Genomic DNA, 25,774 nt, shown 5'->3' on the forward strand with positions numbered 1-25,774 from the left:
GGGTAGGTAGCGCGATGGTATGGGACGTGCCGGAGTAGTTCTACATCTCCACCTACGTGATTACTCTGCTATTCACAATAAAGTGCCTGACAGAGGGTTCAATGAACCACCTTCAAGCTGCCTCTCTACCGTTCCACTCTCGAACGGCACGCGGGAAAAACGAGCACTTAAATTTTTCTGTGCGGGCCCTGATTTCTCTTCTTTTATCGTGATGATCATTTCTCCCTATGTAGGTGGGTGCCAACAATGTTTTCGCAATCGGAGGAGAAAACTGGTGATTGAAATTTCATGAGAAGATCCAGTCGCAACGAAAAACGCCTTTGTTTCAATGATTGCCGCTCCAATTCACGTATCATGTCTGTGACACTATCTCCCCTATTTCGCGATAATACAGAACGAGCTGCCCTTTTTACTTTTTCGATGTCATCCGTCAGTCCCACCTGATGCGGATCACACACCGCACAGCAATACTCCAGAATAGGGCGGACAAGCGTGATGTAAGCAATCTCTTTGGTAGACCTGTTGCACATTCTAAGTTTTCTGCCAATGAATCGCAGTCTTTGGTTTACTCTATATGTGATAGTTCCAATTTAGATTATTTGTAATTGTAATCCCTGAGTATTTAGTTGAATTTACAGATTTGTGTGACTTAGCGCGTAATCGAAATTTAGCTGATTTCTTTTATTACTCATGTGAATAATTCACACTTTCCTTTATTCAGGGTCAATTGCCACTTTTCGCACCATACAGATATCTGATCTAAATCATTTTGCAAGTCGTTTTGATCACCTGATGATTTTACAAGACGGTAAATGACAGCATCATCAGCAAACAACCTAAGACGGCTACTCAGATTGTCTCTTATGTCGTTAATATAGATCTGAACAATAGAGGGCCTATAACACTTCCTTGGGGAACGCCAGATATTACTTCTGTTTTACTCGAGGACTTTCCGTCTATTACTACGAACTGTGACCTTTCTGACAGGAAATCACGAATCCAGTCTCACAACTGAGGCGATACTCCGAGGTTAGAAGACGCTTGTGACGAACTGTGTCTAAAGCCGTCTGGAAATCTAAAAATGTGGAATCAATTTGACATCACCTGTCGATAGCACTTATTACTTCATGAGTATAAAGAGCTAGTCGTGTTTCACAAGAACGATATTTTTCTGAATGCAAGCTGACTATGTGTCAATAAATCGTTTACTTCGAGGTACTTCATAATGTTCGAATAGAGTGAATGTTCTGAAACGCTACTGCAAATCGACGTAAGTGATATAGGCCTGTAATTCAGCGGATTACTCGTACTTCCCTTTTTGGGTATTGGTGTGACTTGAGCCATTTTCCAGTTTTTAGGTACTGATCTTTCTGTGAGCGAGTGGTTGTATAAAATTGCTAAATATGGAGCTATCTTATCAGCATACTCTGAGAGGAACCTGACTGGTATACAATGTGGACCGGAGGCCTCGCCTTTATTAAGTGATTTAAGCTGCTTTGTTACACCGAGGATATCTACTTCTATGTTTCTCATCTTGGAATTCAGGAATATTTACTTGGTCTTCTATGGTGAAGGAGTTTCGGAAAACCGTGTTTAATAACTCTGCTTTAGTGGCCCTGTCATCAGTGACTTTACTGTTATCGCGCAGTGAAGGTATTGATTGAGTCTTGCCACTGGTGTGCTTTATGTATGACCAGAATCTCTTCGGGTTTTCTGCCAGATTTCGAGACAGAACCTCGCCGTGGAAATTACTAAAAGCATCTCGCATCGAAGTACGCGCTATATTTCGAACTTCTGTAAAACTTTGCCAATCTTGGGGATTTTGTGTTCTTTTAAATTTGGCATGCTTTTTTCGTTGCTTCTGCAAGATACGCATGTTGACAATGCAGCTGTAAGTTTTCTGCCGTAGAACACATGGTTCCTCTGGAGCAAAGATTCTTTGCCGTAGAACCGCAAAGGTAGAGCTGATACGTTCCAAAGGTTGAAGCCGGTGCTGCCAGTTCTCTCTCTAGGAGGGCTACAGATGTGCACGAGACTTTGACCTTAGCTCCAATAACGATAAGCAGCCGCGTGGTGGAGAAGGCGCTTGCAAAGGTAGGCCTCAACAGGGCTCTCGCTGCTCAAGAGTGGAAGCAAACAAAAGCAAGGGTGTGTTACTAAGGCTGGTCTTATCTCCTACACGGCCTTTGTAAATAGCCTCAGGCAGCTGGGAAATAGTTCGAACCAAAGTCTACCAGGGGGAAGAGAAATGTTAGTCACGAACCTAGAGGTAGGTTGGCTGCCGTACACATGTTTATCTGGAAGTGTTGTTGTGGAGAGCCCTCGTGCTGTTGTCCCGTAAATGTTTTGCTTCTCATAAAGTTAGGTGACGCATCGGTCAGCACACACGACTCGCATTCGGGAGGTTGACGGCGGCGGTTCAAATCCACGCGCTCGCCATGCTTCCGCGATTTCCGTTGATCGCTTAAGACAGTATCTCGGAATCGATATGAAAAGGACACAGCTGTTTTTTTTTTTCCACAATCTGAGTTTGTGCTCTGATGACCGCGTCGTCGACGGGAAGCTGAAACCAAATCAACATTCCTTGTCGTCTGTTTCCGTGCATAACGTTGCTCAGGATTTGTAGCTGTGTGTGTTGTTAAAAAAAATGGTTCATATGGCTCTGAGCACTATGGGACTCAACTGCTGAGGTCGTTAGTCCCCTAGAACTTAGAACTAGTTAAACCTAACTAACCTAAGGAAATCACAAACATCCATGCCCGAGGCAGGATTCGAACCTGCGACCGTAGCGGTCTTGCGGTTCCAGACTGCAGCGCCTTTAACCGCACTGCCACTTCGGCCGGCTGTGTTGTTAAAGACTGCTTATGTATTGGTTTGTAACCACACTGATGTTACGTGTTAACCGAAATACCATTCCACTAACTAGTTAGCTTGCGTTAAAGTTTCAGGTTACCATTTGGTATTACGGAATCACTCCGCTCAGTATGGAATTGATTATTAAAACGACTGAATTGTTTCGACAGTAAGGTAACCTCAGCGTTCTCAGAAGTTATCCGCATAGCACTATTGTGGCCTTCGTGTTCTCTCGGAGGCTGTTCCCACTGTGGCTATTGTTTTCAAAACGATAATAGCAGAATGGCGTGTGCTGCAGGAAAATGGGCTGTCCTTGAGGGGTTTTACACTCCACGTGGCGCCTCCGGTGATTTTCGCGACCTTTGAGTAGTTAGACAAGTTTTTCTGACATCCTTCTTAAAAAAAATTGTTACAATTCGCCTCAAAGAGCGTTATTTGAAAATCTATAATAAAATTACTTGTGATAATGTGGGGTACGTTAGCGTGTTTAACAAACAGGAAGCATGGAAAAACTTTCCAGTTGAACGGACTGGACAGTGTCGTGAAAAGAGATTGTGGAATGCAGTTAAATTAAAAGCGGGGATAATGAGAGAATTAGTTACTGAAATCACACATACAGTAGTACACGAGTTATGCTATTTGAGGAACAAAATAAGTGGTGGCCAAAGTAAAGTATATATATGTGTGTGTGTGTGTGTTGTGTGTGTGTGTGTGTGTGTGTGTGTGTGTGTGTGTGTGTGCAGGCTGGTAACAGCGAGCAGAAAAAGTCCCAAACAGAAATTAGTTAACAATATGTTTGTGTTCGGAAGACTTTTTCCAAAGGTGTCCGGAGTGAAGCCGTTTACAGAAGTAAAACGTGAACGATAAGCAGTTTAGACAAGAAGAGCACAGACACTTTCGAAATGTGGTGCTACAGAAGAATGCTGAGGATCAGATGAGTACTTCGAATAACTGATGAGGTGGTGTGGAAAGGAATAGGAGAAAAACGAAATTTATGCTACAGTCCGAAATTCCTTCACCAAAGTTGGCAAAGTAAATATCCCAGTGTTCGAATCGAGCAGTTTCCAAAATGAGTAACTTGCAAGTAGACAACCTCGGTGAAGCGAAGCAGCTTGTCACTGGAAAATTGCACAGGTCACACCAGTACTCAAGAAAGGAAACAGGAGTAATCCGATGAATTACAGACACACGTCATTGAAGTCAATTTGCAGTAAGATTTTAGAACGTATATTGACTGTGTTAGAACATTACCTCGAGGAAAACTATCTATTGACAAATGGTCAGTACGGATTCGGAAAATGCCTTTCTTGTGAAACACAACTAGCTCTTCATTCGCACGAGGTTATGAGTTCTATCGACAGGAGATCTTGAATTTTCTCTAACTGATTACATATTTCTTAGGTTTCCGGAAGCCTTTTGACACTGTTCCTCCCAGCAACTGGTAGTCAAATTAGGCTCCTATGGAGAGTCGTCTCAATTATGTGACTGGATTCGTGGTTTCGTATCGGAGAGGTCACAGTTCGCAGTAACTGACGGAAAAGTCATGCAGTAAAGTATAAGTGATACCTGGTGTTTCGCAAGGGAGTGTTATAGGTCCTCTGCTCTTCCTACTCTAAAAAAAAGTTTTAAGATACAATCTGAACAGCTCCTTAGATTGTTCGCTGTCATTTACCGTTTAGTTGTCTGTATAGTGCGAAAGTTGCAACCGACTCTAAAAATGAAACGTTGGAGGTCATCCACACGAGTACCAAAAGGAATCCGTTAAATTTCGGTTACAGGATAAATCACATAAATCTAAAGACTGCCTAGTCAACTACATAGCAAGGCATTAAAATTACGAACAACTTAAACTGGAATTATCACACAGAAAATGTTGTTGTGAAGGAGAACCAAAGACTGAGTTTACTGGTAGGCCACTTAAGAGATGGAACAGGTTACTAAAGAGACGCAGTAAACTGTCTGTACTTGGCGTCCTCTTCTGGAGTGATGCTGCGCGGTGTCTGGAATCCATATCAGATAGGTTTGACGGAGGACGTCGATTAAGTTCAAAGATCAGTTGGTTTTGTGTTGTCGTCAAATAAGGAAGTGAGCGTTGCGGATATAATACGCGAGTTGCATTGACAGTCATTGAAACAAAAGTGCTTATCGATGCGGCGAGATCTTTTCACTAAATTACAATCACCAACTTTGTGCTTCGAATGCGGAACTATTTTCTTGACCCTGACTTACATAGGGAAAACCTATCATCGTAATAAAATAAACCAGAGCTCACGTGGAAAGACTGTGGTCATTTTCCCGTGCGGTGTTAGAAAGCGAAACGGTAGAGTTGTAGTCTGAAGGTGGTTTGATGAACCCTCTGCCAGGCACTTAGATGTGAATTACAGGGCAGTGATGTAGATGTACAACTTGTCTAAAAGAAGGGATCGTTTGGTGGAAGACTCCTTGAGGCACCAGGGAATAGTTTGGTAAAGCAAGTTCTAAAACTCTCACAATGCTGATATGAATATTAAGCTCCTGGCTAAACGAAAACTCGCGACCGATCTCCTGGGGCAAAGAGAACTCCTTCGGCAATAATAAAAAAAAAAATTCTCCTCGGATGATGGTAATGACAGCAATCTGAAGTGTATTATGCTGCGGCAGGATTCTTTGAATCGCAAATGGATCGCGGCTTGAAATTATACAGGAGCGACGTAGCTGGAGTGTTGGATGTGAGGGCAGGCATTCTGTGGAATGTCCCGCTAACCGAAGCCACGTGTGTGCCGTGTGCTGCGGTGCGGTGTACGGGTCAGTAATTACTGCCGGTCGCTGCTTGTCGCTCAGCCAAGGGGTGTCCATCTGCTCGGGGGGCGGTCCAGCCTGTCGAAAACGCTTTCTCTCCAGCTACAGTGCCCAACGGATGTCACAGAATTGACGTCCTGAAACTTAGTAGTCGTAGTAGTAATAGTAGTACTATGTTGTTGCTGATGCATTTACGCGTAGGCTGTTCAGACTGCGGCCAACATGACCCTCCCTCTCCCCACGCCACAGAAATTTAAATAAGAATATGTCTCAAGTACTCTGGCAGGAGTCCTCTTGCAAATGACGTAGACGCAGATTTTGTTCTGTAGGCTTCTTCGGCTGGATGTTTCAGTGGAAGAATCATATGAGTTAGATCAACGTACCTCTGAAACCCCCGGTCATTCGGATCAAATTTCCAGTGGCATCCCATTCAAGTCGTTAGTTTTCAACAGAATGATCAATGGAATTCAGTCGATTTGAAGCAAGATAAATTTCACAGAAAGCAGATTTATTCTGTGCCTCAGTTCATTCTAAACAAGAGCCATAAATTTTATTCCTGCTGCCAGGCGCAGGTTATTGAGCTCTTGGAGCTGGTAGATAAAGTTTTAAGAAAACCTTTTATTCAAGACAGATTGAGGGGGATGTAAATCACTCAGGATACATAGGGTGTGACGTCACGTGGTCAACGTTAGACTTCTTTGGAGGGAAATATCTACATCTATATCAATACTCCGCCAGCCACCTGAGGGAGTGTCGCGGAGGGTACTTCTGGCACCACTAACTTATCTCCCCCCCCCCCTTCCAACCACTTCCCCGTCCGCTGTGGCCGAGCGGTACTAGGCGCTACAGTCCAGAACAGCGCTGCTGCTGTGGTCGCAGTTTCGAATCCTGCATCGGGCATGGATGTGTGTGATGTCCTTACGTTAGTTAGGTTTAAGTAGTTCTACGTCTAGGGGATTGATGGCCTCAGATGTTAAGTCCCATAGTGCTTAGAGCCATTTGAACCATCCAACCACTCCCGTGTTCCTCTCGCGAATGGCAAGTGGGAAGAAAGCTTTGGCGGTAAGCCTCTGTATTAGATCTAATTTCTCGAATTTTTTCTAGCGTGGTTACTTCTCGAGATGTATGTGGGAGGAAGTAATGTTGCCCGACTCTTCCCAGAAAGTGCTCTCTCGAAATTCTAAAAGTAAACCTCTCCGTCATGCACAAAGCCTCACTTACAGCATCTGCCGCTAGAGTTTGTTGAGCATCTCTGCAACGATCTTATGACGAAACGCGCCGCTCTTCGTTGGATCTCCTCTCTGTCTTGTTTGTCCTACCTCGTAAGGGTCCGACTGATGAACGATACTGAAGAATCGGTCACACGAGCGGATTGTAACCCACTTCCTTCGTGGATGAGTTAAATTTCCTCGAGATCCTTCCTATGAATCTGTCTGGCGTCTGTTATTCCTACTATTTGCTGCACAATTCACCAATTCTCTGGTCATTGTGAAAATCGTTACTGTCTCCGGGCGTTGCTACTCTCTTGCAGACAAACGCATCATCTGCCAACAGTCTCAAAGAGCATCTGGCAGTTTCTGCTGTATCATTTATATACATAGTAAACAGTTACCGGTCCTATCACACTTCCGTCAGGTATTCCGAAAATTAGCTTAACGTTTGTCGCTTTTGTTCGGCTAAGAGCATCCTTTTGAGTTCTATCTGCAAGGAACTCTAGAATCCACGCGCAAATCCGGTCCGCTACTCGATACGTTCATATTTTTCCCGCTAAACGGCAGTGCGGGACGGTGTCAAATGTCTTAATGAAGTCGAGGAACCCGGCGCCAAACTCAGCGCTGTTGTCTATAGCGTCATGGGTATCGTGGAAGAACAGAGCGGACTGAGTTTAGCAAGATCTCTGATTGCGAAACCCATGTTGATTTTTATAGAAGAGATTTTCCTTCTCCAAAAACCTTGTAATTCTTGAGCAAAAACCATGTTCCATAGTTCTACAGCAGATTGTCAGCTATATGGGCCTATAATGATATGCATTTGTGCAAATACAAATTAGATAAAGAAATGTCAAACACGAAAGTGTTTCTAGTAAAAAATGTTTTTGTGTGATAGCTATACAGAGGATACTAGGAAAGTTCTGTAGTACAGCATTATTTAATTTTTTTCGAAGTAATTTCCACCGCATTGAATACATCTCTCCATCCTCCGAAACCATTGTCCCAAGCCTTCTGGAGGTTCTCATCACTTGAAAACTGCTTTCCTTTCAGCTTCATTTTCACATGTGCGAACAGTGCAAAGTCACAAGGAGCAAGGTTTGGACAGTAAGTAGGTTGCTCAAAAAGTTTGTCCTGTACCCCGCAAATATTAGGTGCATGCTTCGTCGCGGTGAGTTGGAGGGTTGTGATGGAGGAACCGAATGTCAATTCTTGAATTTGGTCGCAGGTTCTTCAAAGATTGGATGACTTTGGGCAGGCACTGCTCAGTGTACTACTTAGCTGTAACTGTCTTCCGTGTGTCCAAAATAACGCCCTCCACAATTCCACTCGATTTGGAAAAAAAAATCCATTTTCCTCTTTACTCATCGGGGTTTTCTGACATCTACGGGAGTGTCGTCATCTCCAAAGACTCAAACTTTCTTTTGAAACGTAGTCGGCGCATGATAAAAGTACAGCCAAGTCTCGTCACCTGTCACGATGTTATTCACAGTCTGAGACAACCCCTTAGAAAACTTCTTTAACATCTCCAGGCACCAAGTCACACGTCGTGTCATATGCTCGCAAATGATCATGTAGATACGAACGAATTGCTGGTGCATTCAGTCCTAAGGCACTCGCCTGTCTCCGTCTGCCCGAATCTCACTTCGTAACCACGATGCCATAGCAAGCACTTCAAACTAACCCTTTTAGTGAACCCCTGCGCCTACACACGTGGCACAGCGGCTACAATGCAAGTGTGAAGTATTTTCAGAACACAGCGACAATCAGTCTCCTCCAACTTACTGTGGCGCCGTACTGCAAAACTTTCGTAGTATCCTTTGTACTACCACCAATTGGAAACAACTTCAAAAAGTTTGTCAAGATCCATATTAGACCATTATGTCGGTTTCAGGCGCTTTTGTAGGCGGCCGACGACGACGTAATAGGAAAGAAAACCATCGCGGCAATTATAAATTCTGCAGGAACATTTCACACTGAAGAGCCAAAGAAACTGGTACACCTGCCTAATATCGTGTAGAGCCCCACTAGCACGCAGAACTGCCGCAACACGACGTGGCATGGACTTGACTAATGTCTGAAATAGTGCTGGAGGGAACTGAACCGTGAATCCTGCAGGGCTGTCCATAAATCCGTAAGAGTATGAGGGGCTGGAGAGCTGTTCCGAACAGCACGTTGCAGGGCATCCCGGATATGCTCGATAATGTTCATGTCTGGGAGTTTGGTGGTCAGCGAAAGTGTTTAAACTCAGAAGAGGGTTCCCGGAACCACTATGTAGCAATCCTGGACGCGAGGGGTGTCGCATTGTCCTGCTGGAATTGCCCACGTCCGTCGGATTGCATAATGGACACGAACAGATGCAGGTGATCATACAGGATGCTTACGCACATGTCACCTGTCAGAGTCGTATCTAGACGTATTAGAGGTCCCATACCGCTCCAACTGCACACTCCCGACATCAATACAGAGCGTCCACCAGCTTGAACAGTCCCATGCTGACATGCAGAGTCCACGGATTCATGAGGTTGTCTCCATACCCGTACACGTCCATCCGCTCGATACAGTTTGAAACGAGACTCGTCCGACCAGGCAGCATGTTTCGTCATCAACAGTCCAAGTCGGTGTTGATGGGGTCAGGCGAGGCGTAAAGCTATGTTCGCTGTAGTCATCAAGGGTACACAAATGGGTCTTCGGCTCGGAAAGCCCATATCGATGATGTTTCGTTGAATGGGTCGCACGCTGACACTTGTTGATGGCCCAGCATTGAAATTGCAGCAATTTGCGGAAGGATTGCACTTCTGTCAGGTTGAACGATTCTCTTCAGTCGTCGTTGGTCCCGTTCGTGGTGGATCTTTTCCCGGCCGCAGCGATGTCTGAGATTTGATGTTTTCCGGATTCCTGATATTCACAATACACTCATGAAACTGTCGTACTGGAAAATCCCCACTTCATCGCTACCTCGGAGATGCTGTGTCCCATCGCTCGTGCGCAGACTATAATACCGCGTTCAAACTTACTTAAATCTTGATAACCTGCCATTGTAACAGCTGTAACTGATCTAATAACTGCGCCGGACACTTTTATATGCGCTGCCGGTCGCAGCGCAGTATACTGCCTGTTGTATTTGAATATGCATGTCTATACCAGTTTCTTTGGCGCTTCAGTGTATATAGTTAAGTAACAAATCTTAAATGCTCGATTATTATTCGAAAATCGCTCAAAAACGCTTTTTTGCCGGTCAGGTGCCACACAAACTTCCCTGATGGGGAAGATTCAGCCTAGGTGTCTGTAGATCCTAAATACGGCCCTGGTTGTTTTTAGTACGTTTTAGCGTACAAGTTTGAAGATGGAGAGGGCTTCGCAGAACAGCAGTTAAGCTTCGATTCGCTGTGGTGAGCCTGAAGGCGGGGCGCGGCTTTGCAGACGTAGAGCTGGCAGAAGCTGAGGCTAATTTTGTATGCAGCCCGGGCACGGAGTTGGCCACTCAGGAAGTGCATAGCCCGGCCGGCGAGAACTGACCAACGTTTCGCGACGAAAGTTACTTCGCCGTACTGCTGCCGGTTTAGCGGGATGCCGGCTCAATAAATCTCCTCCTCGGCCAGCGAGTGCTAATACCCTGACGTTTATTTATGCGCGGTGTAGAATTTGCGTGAGGCGAGACGACTGAACTTGAGCTGGTCTGAATGGCTCACGAGATTGCGTGCCAGGCGGATGGAACATTACATCGCAGCAGGTGAGCCGACATTCACCGGTCCCCGAGCCGCATTGTCTCTGGTGCAAAGGCAGATAATGGCCATTTCATGAACTGGTTAGCAGTGACTATCGAAGACTGTCTGCGAAACATCTCAAACATGCACGCTTCTAAGTACTCGTAGCAGATCAGTTGTTCGGGGCTTTTGTAATTGGGAACTGGAATAAAGCGGACGCTGTGAATCCCAAGACATAAGAAATGAGGCGGTTTCAGAAAAGACGGACCCGTGGAAGCCGACACTACGAACAATCGAGAGTAGGGTTTTTTCCCTTAATCTAGGAGAGAAGTGAACTAGAGAGAACAGAGCATGACAAATGTCCTATAAAGTAGAACTCACCAATTTGCAAATCGTCCTTAAAGGATAACGGTCAAGTGTACTAAAGAATGTTACACCTCCAACTGCACAACGCTACGCGCTGTTCACATCCAACTGCCCAACACTAGAACAGCGAATATTCCAACAATGCCAACCAGCCACATACTGCACACAGCACAGTCAGTGATTTTCATACAGAGCGCTACGTTGCGTTACCAACATAAAAACCTAAATAGCCTACTTACACTACGCCATCTTCAGACCCTGACCGCCGTGTAGGGAGATTCCATCTCGGTTCTGGTCACAACAGTGGGCAGCATTCGGATACTGGTATTAGTGGATTTCTGGTTGATACAGTAATCACTTAAAGTGATGGCTGAAACTGGTAGCCAAATAAAGCAAGTTCGGAAAGTAGACGGTTGAAAGGTGTTGAGTTGACATCCTGTGTCGAACAGCCGAGTTCCGCAGCCATATCTGTAAAGATGGACATACAGACAATTAGTATGGCCCGACGGACATAATTTGAGCCTCAGTAAAATTTTGCCCCCACCCGCCGCTCTGCAATACACCCGAAGAGAATCAGATTATCAGCCGATCATTACATGAAGTAGAAGTAACTCAAAGATGTTAAGAGTGATCTCGCAAACTTTCCGGTTCATTTATCAATAATTCCAACGCTAGTGAGTTGGAATCTCGCATAAAACATGGATGAGGGTCCAAATATGCAGTTATTGTATTTGTCTTCAAAATATCTTAGAATGCAGTTCGTAAACACTGGATTCCAACGATAGTTTCACACACCTACGGAATTTCCCAGGATCAAATTTATTTTGGAGAAACATCCAGAACAATATATTTTCATTACTGCATGCTCGAACATGAATTGCACAGAATGCAATCAAAGAAGAAGAAATGAAAGAAAAATACGTGTCTTGAGGGTATTTTCGTTTGGACGTTGCAACTATAAAAACGCGTGGTTTCTTCCACCAGGCCCGTTTAGCTTTGTTGAGGTAAAGCATAATCTCGCTTACATCGGAAAATGCCGTCTGCTAGTGCATCACTAATGCTTTCCTTCTTTAGACACTAACAGTGCAGTTTTTCGTCGTTCTGAACTATGCATTTTTTGTTTTACACAGCTCACTTTTTCGCAGACAAGTGTTTCGTGTTCGTTTTTATACTTCTAAAAACAAACAGGAAACAGTGGTGTGCGAAATAGTGTGCTATGTAAAACATAAAATATGCCTAGTTCCGCAGAGCAACTAAAAATTAGACTACAACTGTGTGTCTAATGAAGAAAACCATGAACGATGTGCTAGCAGACCGCATTTCCCGATGTAGGCGAGAAATCAACGGAAATCACCACCACTGGTTATGCTTTACCTCAATAAAGCAAAGCGCATCTTGTGAAAAAATACACATTTTTTGTAGTTGCAACGACAGAGCGAAAATAACCTCAAAAATTGAAAAGCAACTACGGACAATATGGCCACACAAACGAAGAAAAAAAAATTACATGTGTAATTTTGTATCGTAACTATCAAGTGATGAGAATCGTTATTGTTAAAACGGAAAACTCTCTTTCCTAACTCGCGGAAAGCTATCTTCAGCAGTAGCAAAATAGTCCTGTCATTGGTGTGGATGGTAGTTCTTGTTTAATAAGAGTGCTTGTTCTAAATATACAGTTCGAGCTGTGATGGTCGTGCATCCCCTGTGTCAGAAGCAGCAGCCGTGCTGACTTCGGTCCAAGTTCAGTAATCAGAGAGGGAACCGCTTTACAGTTTGGAGACTGAAATCCAACACTTTCAGGACTGGCTGCCCGAATGGCAGATCCCGGCGGCGAAAGCAGAACCGAAAGGCTGTTAGCAGCCTACTGTGGCGGCAGGAACGGAACGGACAGTGACGCAGGCTGTGACGTCACGGCGCCGCCTCTCGCATTGTTCTGGGCACCTGGGCTCGTTAGCCAGTGCTTTGTGTAGTCTGCAGGGCTAATGCCTGGACAAGGAGGCGCTGCGCTGCTCAGCAGAGAGCATTCCCAAAGTATCCACAGCCGTGCTCCGTAGCATCTCACTCAGCTTCCTCCTTTGTTCAGAGGTTCGCTGTTAGGGCTCGTGTACATTTGAGTCATTGTCAATATGGCGTAGGACAACGGAGCTGTCTTAGATAATGGTCCTTGTCTTTCTCGTACTCTGCAGTAACTGCAGTCCCATAATAATAATAATAATAATAATAGCAGCAACAGTAATAATAATTGGAGCCACACACAAAGAAAGAGGCACCACGAGGGAATTACGCCTATGGGACGGAAATTGGTAGATTTCATGTTCATTTACAGACAAGCAAATGATTTCAATTTCAGAAAAATTAATGGTTTCTTCAAGAGGAAGTAATTCACAAATTCTGCAAGTCATTAACGCTTTGGTCCACCTCGCGCCCTTATTCGAGCAGTTTTCATTCCAGCTGACGCTGTTACAATGTTGTTTTCGTCAAATTAATATAGCTCATTTCAGTTATTCGGTTGTGTTTGTAGTTTTGTCGGAGACAGTGGAAGAATTTAGTATCAGTGATAGAATCCGTGAAGTTTATAATAGCGCTTTGTTGGAACCAATTCTTGGTCGGCTCTTGCACTGCTGAGACGCTCCCTATGTCGCCAGCTGAGTCAGTGGTATCTGTGGAACATGCAGATTAAACGAACATTTTTTTCGCTGAAGTCATAGTAATAGTAAAACTTAGGCAGCAATGTTAACTGGATGCTGCAATGATGAGCAACCATATTGGTTTTCATTAGCTGTATTTCTTTTGAGACAGTCATAAAGAAAGAGGAAAAAGCGTATTGGTGACATTCTGCGAATGAATGCTTCCCGTTTGAAGGAACTCTGTTGTTCAGATATATGTTATGGAAAGTGCATTGGGGTTTATAAAACATGCAACGTAAATTTTTACTTTCCGCAATTACCAGTATTTAATTGTATAAGATGTTTTACAATCCCATAGGGGCGCTTGGGTACGTAACAACTTGAAGGAAGAGGCTGTACATATCCGAAGAACGTGCTTACATTTCTCTATCAGACATCTTCAGTTTGATGCACTGCTACTTTTCGTTAGGGTTATTGTACGTTAATGAGTTTCACTTACTATGCGGGACGACGAACACACACACACACACACACACACACACACACACACACACACACACACACACACACACACACACAGAGAGAGAGAGAGAGAGAGAGAGAGAGAGAGAGAGAGAGATAAAAGCGGTCTCTGGTAAGCAAAAGCCAAATACCTACACATTGGTTTCCTAAGAATTTTCTTTGCTACAGTCCGAAGGCAAATGAAGACTCTTCGTGCCTGTACCATTACGGCTGAGTAGCGTCGACTGTGACATGCAATAACTGACAGATTTAAGCCACGAGGTGGCGGTAGACATAGAAGGCTGAAGGGCTGGCCCTGTCGTACAGGTCGGCACTACTTCCCATTTATCAAGGAATTTTGTACTCTGGTTGCGACAAAATGCGCCATAAATGCCATATTTCTTTCCATCGAGGAGAACTGCCCTGCTGACAGGCGAGAAAACTGTCTGAAAGTGAATGTGTTCCTGCGCGTGAAAAGTCAATAGTTACGACTCTTACGCGAATCTTGATCACAGCATTACGTGATCTAAATTTATCCAACAGGGTTTCGCGGGAACTGCATCGTCCTTCACGGGCTTCCCATTTATGTTCCTCTAACATTTCTTTTATACCTTTGCATGAACTTAGTCTTAAATTCGTTGAATGTCTGTTTTTAAGCCTTGTCGATAACCTCTCCAAATACTGCAGCAGTACTCTCGAATGGTCACACTTGCATCCACCGTTTGACATCCAATACGTGATACTGGCGGCCTTTCTTTCTTTGCTTGGAATCCAATAAATAGCTTTGTTGGTCGATCTTCCATCCATTCACTTCGCTAAAATCATCCTCCTCGTAATTTCTAACAAGCGCTTAAATTGGTTGCTGAGCGACCCCCAGGTTTCCGTGGTTTATTGCGTTATCAGACCTACTGTGACTGACTGCCATAACATAAAACTGTAATGTGTGTTGATTCTAAATATTCTCTTAGACATCAAAAACCTAGGTTGGAAAATCATATTTACAATAGTTCACCAAAAGCACTGCAGCCCAGTTTATTTTTAATTTCTCCACTTGCCTACAACTGTCGCAAATACAAAAAGAAGCGAACTGTTTTCGTGGCTCCAGTTGATATTCTGGTCTACTTTCGAACTTCCTCCGTGTAGATCTTCCATTACCTGTGAAATTTATCAACACCAGAGGCAAGCAATAAAATGCATATTCTTCCAGAAGGTAACTGATTTCACTTTTAACTACTATTCTACCTAATCTCTCCAACCGTAGGAAAGGTTAAAGAACTCGTCGAATTCTGATAAAATATTATCACTATTGTTAACTGCCGTGCCGTATATGACACACAATATTTTTATCTTAATATTCACTATTGCTTTCAAGCTTTCTTCTCGCCAAATTTTCATTGAAGCTTCTCATATAATCTCGAAGACGTTTCGGGATTGTTTAATGCAGTATATTTTACAGCACAGCATTATATTCCTGTCTAGTGCTTTTGTTAAATAAGTGGCCCTTTCGTGTAGATGGATGGATGCTCCTTATTTTACAGATTATTGCGTACCTTAACAACAATTGAAAAAAAATTCTCATCCACGTTTCTTTCTTCCTGCCCGATGAATATATTTGTTTCTAGTTTTATCCATTTTTACTCTGCGCCACTGAAATCTATGATCGATTATAGTAGTGTTACATCGTGTGAAATTGCTTTGTATTTTTTTATTCCATTTGGTCCTTCAGAACTCCGGTTTCTCTTGGTTTTCTTCTGAAAGAATATGTTAAATATACGTAATATGTGCCTCTCGTTCGATTATACTAATGTATTTGTCATTTCTGATGTGATATTTCGTTTCCCACAGAAATGTCTTTCGTCAGTTTTCGTCCTACTTCTGAACTAAAATTCTCCATAATGACTGCGAATGTTACACGTTGTTAAACTACTGAAACATTGAACAATGAGATAATTGACGCTGCTAGACGAAACGCAAAATTCACTTAAGCAAAAGATCGATAACCACACACTATATTCATCAACCTCAAAGCTAGCTCTAAAGCAGAACGACTAACGAGCGTAGCTGGGGTCCATGCCTTTCCATAGATTCCTGGGCATCAGAATACTGCACTCAAAAGCATTTGGATTTTTCTCCCGACGTTAAGTTCAGCTGTGGCAGATGTAAATCCTGGACGGTGTGCTACAGGAAACTCGATTTCGACGAAAGCTCGTACGAGATGGTGTTACGTCATCGCGGGATGACAAAAATGCCTTCTGCAGAGTTACTGGCCCTCTCGCTGCCAGGCCCGATATGCGTGGATCGTGAAGTGTTTCTATTGAAGCTCGTCTGCGAGCGTCCTCTCCACACTCTGAATGACAGAGAGGCGCCCGAGTATTTCAGACACTGGACTCAGAAAGAGCACGATTCAAATCTCTATTTAGGCTTCCTGATTTGGTCTTGGATTGGTGTCAGTGATGAAATGGAAGCTAGCAAATATTTTCATTCGCCCTTGTCCCAATACGGACGTGGTTGCGTCTCCAATGGTGTGCATTTGCGACGGACGTTAATCTCAAGTATCTTCCTATGCCGAGCATTGTATTTATTAGGTGCTGCAGAAACACGTGGGGAAACTAATTTTTATTTCGCTCGTTTTCAGAGCCAAACATTCCACATTCGTGTTACTTTGGGAACCGACTAAAATATTAGCAGTACTTTTTTTTTTCGGGCCTTTCAATTTATTGAAGTTCCCCTTTCAAAATGGTTCAAATGGTTCTGAGCACTATGGGACTTAACATCTGTGGTCATCAGTCCCCTAGAACTTAGAACTACTTACACCTAACTAACCTAAGGACATCACACACATCCATGCCCGAAGCAGGATTCGAACCTGCGGCCGTAGCAGTCGCGCGGTTCCGGACTGCGCGCCTAGAACCGCTAGACCACCGCGGCCGGCATTCCCCTTCCCTTGGTTGCGATTTTTATTACACCGTTAGTGAACAGTTCACTTAGACTCTTTCGAGAGGAAAAATTCATTTTTCATATATTTGAAAAATAAAAGGTCAAAAACGTCATTCTACATTACGAACTCTACACTTTCACATGACACTTAAGTGGGACATGGGTCCCGTGAACCTAACTAGGACCGTGTTTTCATGTGAACCTAGAATATTCAAAGTTAAATTTCTGTTCGTAGAATGATTTTAACAGACTCGCAAATGTGGAAAAAGTATAACAAATCAATACCAAATCACATTTATTCTCGTGGCAATGAAACGTGTAAAATACTGTATATCAGTTTTCAACATAGAATTAAAAGTGGGTTTGACATGTGCCATACCAATGTTTTCTAAATTATATTAAGTTTTTTGATGCATGTGCGTCCCAGTACACCCACATGTAAAACGAGCAGAGTTACTGTGGGGAATTTTAACGGTTCGTCGTAAGACGTCTATGATGTATAAGAAAACTAAGTTACTTGAGACATTCTTTGAACGAAGGTGGTGACTTGATATGATCTTCGTGAAACACACACTTCACCAACTAAAATCCACCGCATCTCCAAGTTCTGAAAGCGTTTCGCTGCATTAGAGCAGTAGACAGATGCGGGATATGAACGCCCCTAAGATCAAAACTGCATATTACTGTAGCGTACCTGTGTGTCCCATAACTCACGGAAGAATTAAATGACTGATACACTTCCTGATAACTGGTAGCAGTACAGAATCGAGAAAATTAAGAATAACTGATAATCTTCAGCAAGGGGATCGCCGACTGTCAGATGATGTAGGATGTACCAAAGGATACCTTACTAAGATAACACGTGGCAATTTCCCCACGAGTGACTCACAGCAAATTTCGCCAGAACTCTACGGTATGCTGAGTCAGAAGGGGTAAACATGGTGTGGTAGCGTAGGGTTGATGTGTAACCCACGTAGAATGTGGGTAAACAAGAAGATGCCAAAGGACAAATAGAAACGGCACACCGCGGGAGAGGTGACACACAGGCCATTAGCGGACACCGTTGATTGTGAATACTAGTAAATAGTGGAAGTTGCGGTCTCTCTCTCTCTCTCTCTCTCTCTCTCTCTCTCTCTCTCTCTCTCCACGAGAGAACTCTTCACAGCTTGCAGTTCTATAGCACTAAAACTGTCGATTTGTGGCAGAATTGCAACTAGCCTATTTGGCAATTCCCCCATGGAGGCACATGCATCCATTTCTGAAAACAATGACTTCGTGTTATACCATGTGTTCTTTCCCGAGTAGTTTGTGTTCATTTTCTCTTAGAGATTTTTTCATCTCTTCATAGATTTCATTCTTTAATCCGCTTCAAACATGGTCGTCGGCACATTCGAAATCCTAGTGATGTCGCCATTCCTATCTTTCAGAACTTTGAAACCGTACGTATAGAGGAACTCTACGATGCTAATCAGGAACGAGGGTCTATGTTGCCTTATCATTTGTCAACCGCGCAGCCTGTACTGTGAAGTCACCCCACATGACTTCCGCGTTGCTTTCGACGTGCTTGTGTTCAAATTTTATCCTAATTTGGTCGACTATCTTTTTACAAATATTGTCATTCGTTGCTACTCAGATTTCTTCACATCTCCTGACACAAGTTGGCTCATTACTGATCTAACTTACCTCAGCGCGAAGTCCAGTTTCGGACGTTCCACCAGACCCCGCCCGCTACGACGAGATTGTTGCCTGCCTTCGGTCTTCCTGTTCGCTCCGTTTGTATAAAAACACCAATACTACCAGCTTCGTAGCCGTAGTAAAATGTTACGCCAGCTGTTGTCCCAGACGTTTCAGCATATCGCTCTTGTTACGAACAGGGAAACGGAGTTGTCAAAGAATGTGAAAACTAATAAATAATGCATTTTGTGCATTCCAAATTCGTTGTACTGTATCAAGAGATAATGAAAATCTAACGTCGAAGGGAAGCAGCTGGACGTTTTGAGATATTAGTGGGAGAGTTTGTGAAACTAAAATATCTAAACTAGTAGAGAATTTCTTTTTTGTCATTTGATGTGTCTCTATCGGGGTGGAGGCGTACCTTAAAGTCTTGCCAGTAGGCGAAATTTTGTAGATTATGTCCGGATACATGTCGTAAGTTCTGTTAAAAAACTTCATTGAAGGCTCTTCACAATTTGACAAGCATTAACTGTTTCACCAATGCGCTGGAAAACCCATTACAAATGTAACTCCGAATTCCAACGGGTTTCCAGATTGATACTTGGTTCATCCGTCACTACGTGCCGATAGTGCTCCGTATCGCTAGGTCACATATTGTGAAACCATTCTGTTTGAAGGATATTGTTGCTGTCTGAATCTGACATTATTATTTGCTGCTTCACACAGCGAACTAGAGAATTCTTTGGGCTAAAATCAGCCTATACGTTTATTGAGAGCTGAGCGGTCATTATGTTCGGTGTCATCCACCGAAAACTAGAATTCGGACCAGTCAGATTTACGTTAATTTATTTCTAGAAAGCAGGGTAAGCTTCTTTAAGGTTCAAACAGCACTACTATCTGGCGCACATCTTAATCATGTACATCCATAATCGCCAAATTCGTTTGGAAATAGATCTCGTAATACTCATAAATCCGCTGGCATACAGGAATTGATTCCTTTGGAGTGTTGCTGTCTTTCTTCGCAACCCAAAGTTGTTTTCAGTTAAAGTAGTTTAGTTTTTCATTTGACGTGTAACTTCTTTCGAAGGTTGCCCTGCATAAAACCGCTACAGTTGATTTTCATCTATGTTTCCACAAATTAGTGTTTTAGCGAACCTATACACTAAAAGGTATCAGATAGATTATATAATGGTAAGACAGAGATTTAGGAACCAGGTTTTAAATTGTAAGACATTTCCAGGGGCAGATGTGGACTCTGACCACAATCTATTGGTTATGACCTGTAGATTAAAACTGAAGAAACTGCAAAAAGGTGGGAATGTAAGGAGATGGGACCTGGATAAACTAAAAGAACCGGAGGTTGTACAGAGATTCAGGGAGAGCATAAGGGAGCAATCGACAGGAATGGGGGAAATAAATACAGTAGAAGAAGAATGGGTAACTTTGAGGGATGAAGTAGTGAAGGCAGCAGAGGATCAAGTAGGTAAAAAGACAAGGGCTAGTAGAAATCCTTGGGTAACAGAAGAAATATTGAATTTAATTGATGAAAGGAGAAAATATACAAATGCAGTAAGTGAAACAGGCAAAAAGGAATACAAACGTCTCAAAAATGAGATCGACAGGAAGTGCAAAATGGCTAAGCAGGGATGGCTAGAGGACAAATGTAAGGATGTAGAGGCCTATCTCACTAGGGGTAAGATAGATACCGCCTACAGGAAAATTAAAGAGACCTTTGGAGATAAGAGAACCAGTTGTATGAATATCAAGAGCTCAGATGGAAACCCAGTTCTAAGCAAAGAAGGGAAAGCAGAAAGGTGGAAGGAGTATATAGAGGGTCTATACAAGGGCGATGTACTTGAGGACAATATTATGGAAATGGAAGAGGATGTAGATGAAGATGAAATGGGAGATATGATACTGCGTGAAGAGTTTGACAGAGCACTGAAAGACCTGAGTCGAAACAAGGCCCCCGGAGTAGACAATATTCCATTGGAACTACTGACGGCCGTGGGAGAGCCAGTCCTGACAAAACTCTACCATCTGGTGAGCAAGATGTATGAAACAGGCGAACTACCCTCAGACTTCAAGAAGAATATAATAATTCCAATCCCAAAGAAAGCAGGTGTTGACAGATGTGAAAATTACCGAACTATCAGTTTAATAAGTCACAGCTGCAAAATACTAACACGAATTCTTTACAGACGAATGGAAAAACTAGTAGAAGCCAACCTCGGGGAAGATCAGTTTGGATTCCGTAGAAATGTTGGAACACGTGAGGCAATACTGACTTTACGACTTATCTTAGAAGAAAGATTAAGGAAAGGCAAACCTACGTTTCTAGCATTTGTAGACTTAGAGAAAGCTTTTGACAATGTTGACTGGAATACTCTCTTTCAAATTATAAAGGTGGCGGGGTAAAATACAGGGAGCGAAAGGCTATTTACAATTTGTACAGAAACCAGATGGCAGTTATAAGAGTCGAGGGACATGAAAGGGAAGCAGTGGTTGGGAAGGGAGTAAGACAGGGTTGTAGCCTCTCCCCGATGTTGTTCAATCTGTATATTGAGCAAGCAGTAAAGGAAACAAAAGAAAAATTCGGAGTAGGTATTAAAATTCATGGAGAAGAAATAAAAACTTTGAGGTTCGCCGATGACATTGTAATTCTGTCAGAGACAGCAAAGGACTTGGAAGAGCAGTTGAATGGAATGGACAGTGTCTTGAAAGGAGGATATAAGATGAACATCAACAAAAGCAAAACAAGGATAATGGAATGTAGTCTAATTAAGTCGGGTGATGCTGAGGAATTAGATTAGGAAATGAGGCACTTAAAGTAGTAGAGGAGTTTTGCTATTTGGGGAGCAAAATAACTGATGATGGTCGAAGTAGAGAGGATATAAAATGTAGGCTGGCAATGGCAAGGAAAGCGTTTCTGAAGAAGAGAAATTTGTTAACATCCAGTATTGATTTAAGTGTCAGGAAGTCATTTCTGAAAGTATTCGTATGGAGTGTAGCCATGTATGGAAGTGAAACATGGACGATAAATAGTTTGGACAAGAAGAGAATAGAAGCTTTCGAAATGTGGTGTTACAGAAGAATGCTGAAGATTAGATGGGTAGATCACATAACTAATGAGGAAGTATTGAATAGGATTGGGGAGAAGAGAAGTTTGTGGCACAACTTGACCAGAAGAAGGGATCGGTTGGTAGGACATGTTCTGAGGCATCAAGGGATCACCAATTTAGTATTGGAGGGCAGCGTGGAGGGTAAAAATCGTAGAGGGAGACCAAGAGATGAATACACTAAGCAGATTCAGAAGGATGTAGGTTGCAGTAGGTACTGGGAGATGAAAAAGCTTGCACAGGATAGAGTAGCATGGAGAGCTGCATCAAACCAGTCTCAGGACTGAAGACCACAACAACAACAATACACTCATTACCGTTTTATATCATCAAATAAGATTTAACCGCTGCGAAATTTGTTTAGTGCAGTGATTAAATTGCGACAATTGTTACAGTTTGTCAAATATTGTCATCCACAGTAACTATCGCCACACCGCACTATGCCAAGCAATAGCAAATGACTTTTGCGGAATATTTCACGCCTTGCGTCGTGAAGAAGCTCGGCACATCTGCAGAACGCATTTTGTACGTAGAAGTTAACTGGAACTGTTGAATTCGTGAAAAATGTTTCGGGTTTTGGATATTGTTTTCTGTACCAACGCAATTGCCCTACAAGAGCACCGTACTCTCATAGCAAGGTCAAGTTTTTTTGGAAACATTAACCACTGCGAGATACAGCGACGCTGCGCGTTATGCACTGAGTTAACGCCTCCCGCCCAAGTTGCTGTGTTGTGAGCAGCCCTGTTGCGACACATACTTCGCCATCCTGTTCACTGACCCCGTTTCGCGGGCCTCCGTCATTTATTTTGGTCTCCCAGTAATGGATCGCGCCTCCACCTCCTTCCAGGGATGCTATTTTTAAGCTCAGACTCCGCCTGTGACGTCACGCGAGCAGCAAAGGAAGGAATCGTCGGCGCGGTTCAAGAGGATCGATCCCGGGACAGGAGTTGGTTGGTACCACTGTGTGACGTCACGCTTTCGGTGACGCAGACGTGACGTCATTAGCTCCTCAATCGATGACGTCAACAGGTCTGCCAATTCTGCAAAACCCCTGTAATCGGAAACTGGGGTTTGAGCGCGATAAAGCGCGTCCTCTGATAGCATTGCAGTTGCCTTCTGCACGACAATTTCTCGAAAATATGTAAGCGATTTGTGCGTAAAAAGAAATTCTTCAGCATATGAATGAGACATTTGCTGAAACCTCATGTTTCTGTAGGCTATTTAACGTAGCTCTTTATTCATTTGATATTCAAATCGATCATAAACCGCACAAAAGTGTGGCTTGGATGCTTTCAGGGAGTTAGACTACAAATCCTAAGCTTAGAGATTGTCGCCGTTTTCTCCTAAAACTTACAAAGTATTTAACGTGAAGTCAATAACTTTTAGTAGTTCGTATATGCGGATGTTTTGTTTCTGTGTGTTTGGGGTCGCCCTTGACTGTGCCAACCGTTTTTAAGATTGCATGCATAGTGACGCACTGTAGTGTGTTTACATTTCGAATTTTATACTGTGTAGCGAATGTGCGGGTGTGGAAGTTAATTTGGGGTTTGTTAGCTGGAACGGCAAATATTATGGTTATCGGAGTCTGTATACATCTGCCTAAAGCGAATCGCCTTGTACAGTTATTTATCCACCGAAATCGACCGCAAGCCATTATTATTTGCGCTTATCTGTTACCGGTTACAGCGATTTCGAAGCCGAAAGGTTAGCCGAACAACAGTAGACATGTTACGCAAATTATTCTGTATTTCGTTGTTGACACAGTAACGTTCGTTCAGATGATACCACTTGTGAGCAAAGTGTAGTGGTGGTGCCTTAGAGGCTATATTAACATGTATTTTCCCACGCTTGGTGACGAAGTATGGTAACTCATCGCGCATTTTAAGCAGCAGTTGGAATGTTTGCGACTTTTCGAGAAGATAAGAGAAACGCATTTTTCCATGTCACGCGAGCTTAGTTTCGTCGAAAGCGTGGCAAGTGCTGTCGGCTGAAAAGAGGCAGACGGAGTTGTAGTGTGCATGTAGCGTCTAAATGTAGACGATCGGTCCCCGGATCGGCCCCTTGGCCTTGGGCCAGGACAGTGGTAAGAGCTCGGCGGCGTATATTTAGTGCAGTTTAGCGCCGTCAGGTTGGTAGCTCCGCGCGCCAGGCGCGGGGAGCAGGGACGAGGCGGCGGCGCTAGCCCGTGTGTCCGGGGTGGGGGGCCGGCGGGAGGTGGAGGGGGCAGCCGGTGGCCCCGTGACGCAGGCAGGGCGAGGCTGGCGGCAGTAGTCTGTCGTGTCCGTCAGTAGGGTGGCTGGCCTTGCCGAGTGTGGATGGTGGTAGAGGTGTCGGCGGTTGCGGAGACAGACGAGGGGCGGAAGGCGAGCAGGCATGTGATGAGGCTTGAGCGGTCAGCGGCAGGAGCGTCGTCTTCGTCTTCCATGGTGGATTCTGAGGCCGCAGGAGGAGGCCGTCTCTGCGCAGACCAACAGGTAGTGCTAGCCGCTGCAGCCGTAGCTACTTCGGGCAGAACACACTCGCGCCAGCGCTAGTTCGGTTTCGCAAATGTGTAGTCCTGTTACTTTCCAGCATATACGAAAGGGATCTTTAGAGGGATTCGCCCGACCACACCCTGATCCGTAGTAGTCAGAGAGATTTCAACTTCCTTGAACGAGGTTATTGACACGGACCATCCTTCACCTTTATCCTGGTTGCAGCCCTGCAAGACCCATTTAGCCAATTGTTTTAATAGTTTTTCATTACCGGTAGTCACATTCGTAGCAATAATCCAGGTTCTCGTTAAGATCTCATTGAATATTGTTTCAGCAAAATTCGAACGCCGTGAAATTGGAATTCTCTACATCCATTTTTTTTCTGTTGTAATAACCAGGCAGCTGTTGAGCAGGAAATCTCCCTCCCCCCCCCCCCCGCCCTTCCACCCTCTCCGCCCTTCTTCTTTTCTCCTCCCATTCATGACACGCCTCACGCACGGCCAAATATTTGCTTCAGCCACTACTGTAGCTCGTCATACCTGTTGAGCGCTCCTACAGCGGAACTAGTTCGGCCGCCGTGGCGCGCCGTTGAATGATACTGTTTGCCGTTCTTATCTGGCGGCATGTGTTCCCGTTATTTGCCCCCCTCAGCTTCTAGCGTTCCTGGAAAGCGGCCTTGGTTAGTGTGCAGCGTTACAGGCAGACTAATGAGGCGCTCGGGCAATCGGCTTTGCCTTCAGTAGCTAATTTGTCAGTTAAAAAGTGTGCTTCTGTTAGGACGAGTTAAAATGTTGGTACGACTTTCCTGCCATGGTCGTTTGATCGCCGGAGCCGTTGTCCGTCCGTGGAAAAGCTTTAAGTGAAGTAGTTTGCAGCTATCTTGAGCATTTTGTGCCGGCGTTGATGTCTCAAACAGACCTCTGGTGTGCTTTCTCTTTCCGGCCACTTGTTTCGTCGCGGGCTGCCTATTTAGGAAGTTGACCTATGGCACTGGAAGTTACGACAGGTGTGGACTTCATGTAGAGAACCAGCAAATAGTTCACAATATACATGGAATGTATTCGGAGTTGCGAATATGGACAAGCATCAGCTGTATAATGGAATGACGACAGTGGAAAATTTTTTGCCGGAGCAGGACTGTAAACCGGATTTCCGGATCCACAGCTAGACCCAAACTGCGAATACATTTCTTGTATTTCGTAACAGATGTAGTCGCCGCAGTGTGTTTCTCCGTACATGCAAGCCTGTCCGGAGGAACATTGCAGCTTAATTAATTCGGAACGCAGGAGTTGCAATATCGTACAGTGTGTGTGTGTGTGTGTGTGTGTGTGTGTGTGTGTGTGTGTGTGTGTGTGTTTTGGTGGCATCTTATCTGTTGGTTTATATAATAGGTGGTGGTAACTTGGTATATCTGCGTTGCCTTTCGACTACACAGCACGCAACTGCCATACGATTATGTGATGAGACTAGCGAAACTCTCTCGTGAAGTTCCCGATACGAATATCTCTCTTTATCCTGATATTCGAAGTC

At 43.9% G+C, this 25,774-nt stretch overlaps 1 protein-coding gene across 4 annotated transcripts in view; it reads left to right on the plus strand.

Moving 5' to 3' along the window:
• Nucleotides 1–25,774, plus strand: part of LOC124776861 (PRL-1 phosphatase) — a 629,058-nt gene that overhangs the window by 585,982 nt on the left and 17,302 nt on the right. The window contains exon 1 of one of the 4 annotated variants that reach the window (XM_047252036.1): nt 24,046–24,244. The exons of the other annotated variants lie outside the window; for them this stretch is intronic. The gene's annotated coding sequence lies outside the window, so the exon portion shown is untranslated. Of the gene's footprint in view, nt 1–24,045; nt 24,245–25,774 lie in introns of those variants that run through there. 4 annotated transcript variants of the gene reach the window in all.

This window comes from Schistocerca piceifrons, chromosome 2 (assembly GCF_021461385.2).
Source record: "Schistocerca piceifrons isolate TAMUIC-IGC-003096 chromosome 2, iqSchPice1.1, whole genome shotgun sequence".
Classification (NCBI taxonomy): domain Eukaryota; kingdom Metazoa; phylum Arthropoda; class Insecta; order Orthoptera; family Acrididae; genus Schistocerca; species Schistocerca piceifrons.